Source organism: Uloborus diversus, unplaced genomic scaffold (assembly GCF_026930045.1).
Source record: "Uloborus diversus isolate 005 unplaced genomic scaffold, Udiv.v.3.1 scaffold_258, whole genome shotgun sequence".
Classification (NCBI taxonomy): domain Eukaryota; kingdom Metazoa; phylum Arthropoda; class Arachnida; order Araneae; family Uloboridae; genus Uloborus; species Uloborus diversus.
Genome location: NW_026558415.1, coordinates 125099 through 132477, shown reverse-complemented (window position 1 = coordinate 132477; position 7379 = coordinate 125099).

Genomic DNA, 7379 nt, shown 5'->3' with positions numbered 1-7379 from the left:
AGAGGTTAACGCAAAATACTTTGAGGCCTAGAACTCTAATTTCTTCTAAGAATGCGACGGAAAAAATGCTTTCCTTTAAACAAAATTGAGGAGTTGATTTAAACAAGCTTTACTTAAACTTTAATTTAAACAAAATTGAGAAGTTAAAGTGAAAAGCTTCTTTTCTCGAAAATAGTTTTTTGCTTTGTGAAGATGTATGTAAAACTTAAAATATAATATTGGCATAGCTTCAAATATAATAATATCAGAAAGTTAAAAAGAACTGATTTCCTGCATCCTCCGGAAAGACGGGAACCTCACACCCACACTTCTTTCAAGGAGACGATCTGAGAAATTTCAGCAGGAATCCCGCTGTCCCACTCTGACTTTCAGCCCCTGACATGCATATATTTTTTATTCATCTATGCATTTCTGTGTTTTAATATCAGTCATTAAATCATATTGCAAATTTTTTTAACCAAGTGCAAAATGGTTATGAAGTCAATTAAGAATATCAAGAGAACTGATTACCATCAGCAGATGCATAAATGCTTAACCATTTCAAGGAACTTAAGTGTTTGAACATCATATGCCATTGAAACCTTAGTGTTAAATAGTAAACTACTTTAATGGGCATCAACGCGGCACTTAGCAAGTTATTTCCCAATATTTGGTATTCGAAAATTAACCTTTTCTAACTTTGATGATAATCGCATACAGGAAAAAGGGGGGAAACTCCAACAGAAAAGGAGGTCAGTATGCCAGGGAAAATGCATCGCTACGACATTCGTTAAGTGAAGAGTTAAACGTAACGACCTTCCAAACAACAACAAGAGAGCCCCGATTTGCAACTATATCTTTCAGTAGAAAAGAGCATTTGCAAAAAATATTAAATTCACCATGAAACACGCTTAAAAGCATTCGTAATCTTATTGAGATCTTTATCTTAATGTGTTAGACCCGGATGTTCAATGATGGTACTTGCTATTCACAGGAAATGGTTTCGTGTTTTTATACGCCCAGACTGCCAACTGAAAGTATTATGTTTAAATATGAGAAAATGTTTAATGAGATTGAATATTGCTTTTGAGTTTCGTGTATTTTTTGTTCCTTTTTATGAGGTATCGCATCTTTAAAACGTGGAAATGAAACTTGATTTGTTTATTTTTCATTTCCAACGAAACAAATTTATAGAACATTTTAAGATTAAGCAATAACGCAGAGAAAACTTAATGATATTTTGCCCTTTTCGCATAAATATTTCCCATAGTTTCGAGGGGTTTTGAATGGTTAACACCTCCCAAAAGTGCATGGATTTCAGCCATTTAGTCATTCCTGGTATATTAACATGTGTTACAAACATCTCAAGACTGCCCCCCCCCCGCCCGGAGAAAATTTTGGTTTGCTGTGACTAACTTTCGCAAAAGAAAATTCAACCTGCGTCTTATGACAAATGCTTAAATGTCTCGTTGGTTAGACATGCACCAACCAGGGAAGAATTTGTAAATTTCCCAGTACCGGAATACCGAGAGAAATAGACGAGTCCTGACAGGGGTGCGACCTGGGAGTTGTTTAGGAGTTGAACCCTCCAGAATCCTTGATTTTTAGTCATATTGTCTGTCCAAGTTTTTAATATTATAGATGAAAATTAAAGGAATGTTTTGATTTTCCTTCCCAGGAAAAAACTGGTCGACAACGAAGACGAACTCGGTTCATATTGAAGAGCTGAAATTAATACGCGTAAATATTGCAGCTTCTATAGGCCACAAATACGAGGTTCTACTCAGATAGCAACGCAACGTTTTATAAACGTTTTAAAATGGTTGTCACAACGTTGAAAACCATTTTACAATATTTTTGAAACATAGTGTTTTTTTGGGATAAGCATATAGAAAGGTGGCCATAATGTTTGAAAATTTATTATTTCTTTCATAGCTTCGTGATTTTAACCATCGATTTTTATTTGAAAATTCTGTGAAAATTGTTGGACGAATAATATATTAAGGGGGGGGGGATATTTAGTATCAAAGTGAAAATCAATGCAAAAATTAAATAAAATATATTTTGTTTGAATGGAAATTATTTTTACTGAAAAGTAGTACCGTAACAGCATTCCGGCTCCAAGAGTACCTGTGGGTAAAATGTTTGCAAGAAAGACAGGTTTCGTAAAATGCTCCTCTCTATGAAGAAAATAAGTTGTTCAAGAGTTATCCCTTTACATTCCACTTTTCCATGACGTCTAATATTGGTGCCATTCGATCAGTACGGTGACATGCGGGGTGTGGGCGCAATAATTGAACAAATTAGAAACATAGACAACTAAATTTACACACACCAGTATTTAAGTTAGGTTTTCTTAACAAGATCTGTACAGAGACTGAAACATAGTTACTGCGGAGCATGCGCCGACGATCGCTCCTTCTAGCGGTAGGTCCTTCTTGTGTACTTACTTCGAACACGATCGCTCTTGTGGAATTCTAGGGATAGTATTAGTAGCATCAAACTGTCAATTGCTGTTAACAGAAAAAAGCTGTTGAATTGATACTACTAAACATCGTCTTTTGTTAATTTTTATCCCATGAAACTAACCATTTCTCAGGAAGCTGAGTTCCTGCACTTATTTTCAGTTTTATGCCTTTTGGGTGAAATTCCGGCTATTTACGCATAAAAACCAGATGTGGGAACCATAGGGCTCCTGCACTTCTTTGGGTAGAAATTTGGCCCTGATCGTACTACTTACAGTTACACCCTTGCCGCAAGAATCGGCAATAAAATTCAAAATCCTGACTTTAGAGGGCAAACTCCTTCTGGTACAGGAGCTGTAGCAGCCGGGGCTCAAACGCTTAGGTTAAATTAACACGTGCACGCATCAAAAATATTGGATGAAAAGATTTATCAGTGGAATTTATCTTTAACTTAGTTTAATAGAGTTTAGTTTCAAGCTAATGCTGTTCCATTTTGTAGTCCTAGGATTTTGCGATTGGTCTTGTGTTAACCGAGGAAGTGAATGAATTAGATGACAACTAAATAGTACACTTAATAATTAAGTACTACATTGTACTTAGTTTTGTAATAACAAACCTGTGGTTAGTAAAATAAGAAAAACTACTTAATTTTTTAAAAGATTAGATACTAGATCACATTAAAAGATTGAAAATCTTAAATTCAGTCGCAGTTTCAAAAATGTTTTGATTTCCCCTCCCACTTTTTTCCCTATTTAACCTACTGCTGTTAACAATAAGCATTAACTCTTTTGTGCAGAAAAATATTTCATGTATTCTTGACTGAAATGTTTCAATATAAAATTTCTTAAATCATGAACTTATTTCTACAACACATGTACTCATATCTTACATGGAATATGAATCTTAAGGGTTTAGGAAACACCACTGTCCAAAATATTGACCACAACTATTCTAAACAACAATAAAGATCTCCGATTTCCCTCTAACTTGATTTATTTGAGCAGTAAAAAAAACTGAAAACTTATACTTAAAAAAAAGCATCAAAGCAATAACTCCTCGCACATAAAACTATGAACAATGTCTTATAAAGATATCTCTTCGAAATGATGAAGCCGTAATCAATGATATTTCTTCATAGTATAAAACTGAAGCGATTTCTTTTTTCTTTTTTGATTCAGTTCCGCTCCTTTGCTGTAAAACCTGCTTAATATCCATTCATTCCTTTTAAATTAATTACATTAGGGGCAAAAGACCAAAAACCTCTTTTCTAAACTGTGCACGCGCAACTCGATTACCCGCAGGGGGTGACTGAATTGCCGGACTATCGTAATACTCCGCCATATTAGTGCTTGACTGAAGTTATATCTTTTTCGCGAAAATATTTGCGAACTTGCAAATTATTTTAGAAGATCAGTGATTCACGGGAGGGATAATGGGGACAATTACGTCTTCCAGGAATCGGAAGCTTGCTTTTCTTTTTTTCAAAAAGCGATGTTTTTAATTTTATATTCGTCAAAGTTTTTAAGAAACACGAAAGAAGGCTTTTTACCTGTTGAAAATATGACTAAGTTGGCAATAAATTAATTATTTCAATACATACTGAAAAATAGAAAATCTGAAAAGTTATCCCTCCCCGCCTAATAAATTTTGAAGAAATACTCTTATTTGAATCAAATTTTCATATTTTCAAGCTCTTCGCCAGGACACCTCATTCTTATGTTTTTGTTTTTGATAATCACAACTTTTCGTTCAACATTAGAGCCTACCGATAAATTTAAATCTTGGAAAATTTCTAGTTTAACTCATCGCGGAACAAACTTCAGCGGAAAAATCACTTTACGTAGGAATTGTACGAACAACTATTTTTTATATTATCATTTTAATGTTTGCTTTTTAAATTTAAATTAATTTTTTAAACAGTTTTAATAGGAGTGGGGGGGGGGGATGTAACACTCTTTCCGAAGTTACGGCTGAAAGGGAATAGTTTTTACTCATAAAACTTCTACAACTTATTGTTTTAAACCCAGTAGACATCAACTCCGGAACCACTCTTGAAGCAGATTTTGATTTTTAAAATATCCCCTAAAACCAGTGTTTATAGGCGCCAAATCTGGCGTGTTGGTCACGCAAAACCTCAAAGTAGGTACATTTCCGTAAAAACCGCAGAAAGTAGGTACAGCTTCCGTAAAAACCGCAGAAAATAGACAAACTTCCGTTAAAAAAATGATAAGAGTAGTTAAAAACTACATTAATTTTTCCGTATTTTTATCTGCCATTTTAAAGCCATTAATTTTACGAAATTATTTTGGTGTGTAGTTATTACAAGGCTAAAATCTTCATACAGTCGACCCAATCTGGACTTTTCTATAGATCGTTATACCAAAAGATCGCTGTTTCAAATGAAGCGATAGTGATATTCAAATATTTTCCTTTGCTGTAAATGTAACACATGCCTTTCAAATGAAAAAGTAAACGTAAAATACAAAAGTCTATGCAGTTCCGTCTTCTAATTCGCCAACCTTCGTCCTTGCTACGCTTGCTAAGTACTTATACAGTATACGACAGTAGACTTGTCTAAGAGATAAAATCCATAACAGGGAAATTAGTGTAAAATATTTTAAATAAAAACAATAAAAGGAAAACTTATTAGTTAACCCATGATCATCTCGAATGCGTCAGAGGCTAAAATCATCTATTCGAGTTTAATTCTCTTTCCGTCCCAAATTGGTTGCCACGTTTAAATATTTTTGTACTGATGATTGGTATTGTTGGCACTAATGATTTCAGGACTTTGCTTCAACATTTTTAGAGACTTCACTTCAGAGAGCTTTTATATCAGTTAATAACATTTGCTTGATAAGCATTAGCTCTCTAAATCAGTACCAAATTAATTTTGAAAATCCAGAGCATCAAAGGACATCTGTGCCAAATTTGATAAAAATCCGACTGAAACTGTGGATTCGCATAAAGAATATATATATATATATATATATATATATATATATATATATATATATATATATATATATATATATATATATATATATATATATATATATATATATATATATATATATATATATATATATATATATATATATATATATATATATATATATATATATATATATATATACATACAGTCCTTTTTATATTATGTAGATTTAAGGAGGAAAACAGGGAATGTTTGATAAATTAAAGTTATTGACTGGTAGCGTAGCACCCTGAAATATCTGAACCCTGATTAAATAAATCATCGGTTTCAATATTTAATAGTAAAAAAAAGTATTTAAATGTAGCAACTAATTTGACACAAAAAAATTTCTGCCCAAACGTATCGACTGATTTGGAGCTGAGGGAATATAAACCTTACGATGAGTTCTGCAAGACGGTGATCAAATATGGCGGGTTATAAGTTTGACATACTAGGTGATTATTTTAAAAGCATTGTGCTGCCAATAGCCGGTTGTCATAGGAAATGTAATTTATGAATCGCTTGTACAAACGTACATCTTTTGGCAGTTTTTTTTACTGGAATCACCAGTCTGGCAGCATATTCTTAACACCCACGCAACAAAATAGTTGACCAGGTCATCGGTAATTTTCCGATATCGCAAAATTTCTGGCATTTATGTTGGTTCTACGTCTTAAAAACATTCTCAGCATGTAATTCAGCGTTTTCGATCGCTGTATTTATAAATCTATCTTTTTTTTTTTTTTTTGGGACGTCGTAAAAAGTTTTTCAAATTTATAATCATTTATTTTATTGTTAATTTCAATTGAAAATTGATAACATTTTTTTGCCTGATGAAACTGAAAAATTTTTGAAACGTCCCTTGAATGTAATTAACATTTTCCTGCAGAAAATTCCGCTATGAGCATCAAGTTCTGTTTTAATCACCGCTAGTACCATTTTCAGCGTTGAATCAAAAGTTTAAATGCATTTCAAGTTCCAGTATTATTTTTAAGTAATAAAAAAATGTAATAAAAATGAGATAGGAATAAAAGTTTTTTCTTAGCTATTTTAAGCAGTGAGTACTTGGTAACTCAGGTTTAACTTTAATTTTTCATTGCTTAGTTCTTTCGTTTAAAAGCAACCATTAATTTAAAATAAGAATGCATTTTGTTATGTATCCTCAAAATTCGTCGTAATTTCTTCAAGAAATAACATCTAATCAGTTTACAAAAAAAGAAAAAAACTTTACGTTTCCTACGAAAAATCACTAAAGTCTCATAGACTTTTTCAGCAAATAAAAAAACAAATGTAAGCTCAGTGTTGGTTTTTTTAGTTCATAGAAATTCTCTCTCTCAATTATATTCCTCCCCCCCCCCTTCAATATGTCTTGTTCAATTTCTTATAATATTTTTTGGGATGTTAGGAAGAGATTAAATAACCGAACGTGATTAGCTCTTTAAGAATTCCTCCGTTCTATTACAAATAAATAAATAAACAAATATATATATATATATATATATATATATATATATATATATATATATATATATATATATATATATATATACCATATTTCAATTAGTTGCAAATTTAGAAAGTCTATTAGACATATATAATTGGCTGTACGTAAAAATAGTTATAAAAAAAAATTGTTTCGGTACATTAAATCTGTCGTTAGATTTGTAACATATAAAATAATGAGCAGAGTAGTTATTAGTATGTCTGTTAAGAAATAGTCTGATGGATACAGAAGCATTTCTTTAGGGTTCTGTTCGTACGACAATTTAGACAACGGCAAAATTTAATGTAGCATTTGAGTTCAAAAAGATTTCTCATCATGGGGTTACACTATTCAACTATTAATTAAAAGTCAATGTGCGATATTTCGTTCGAAAAAAAAATCAAAAGACATAAACCAGTAAACATTTCATTTTTATGACAAAGCATATATGAGTTAATTACAAGTCGTACTGATAAAT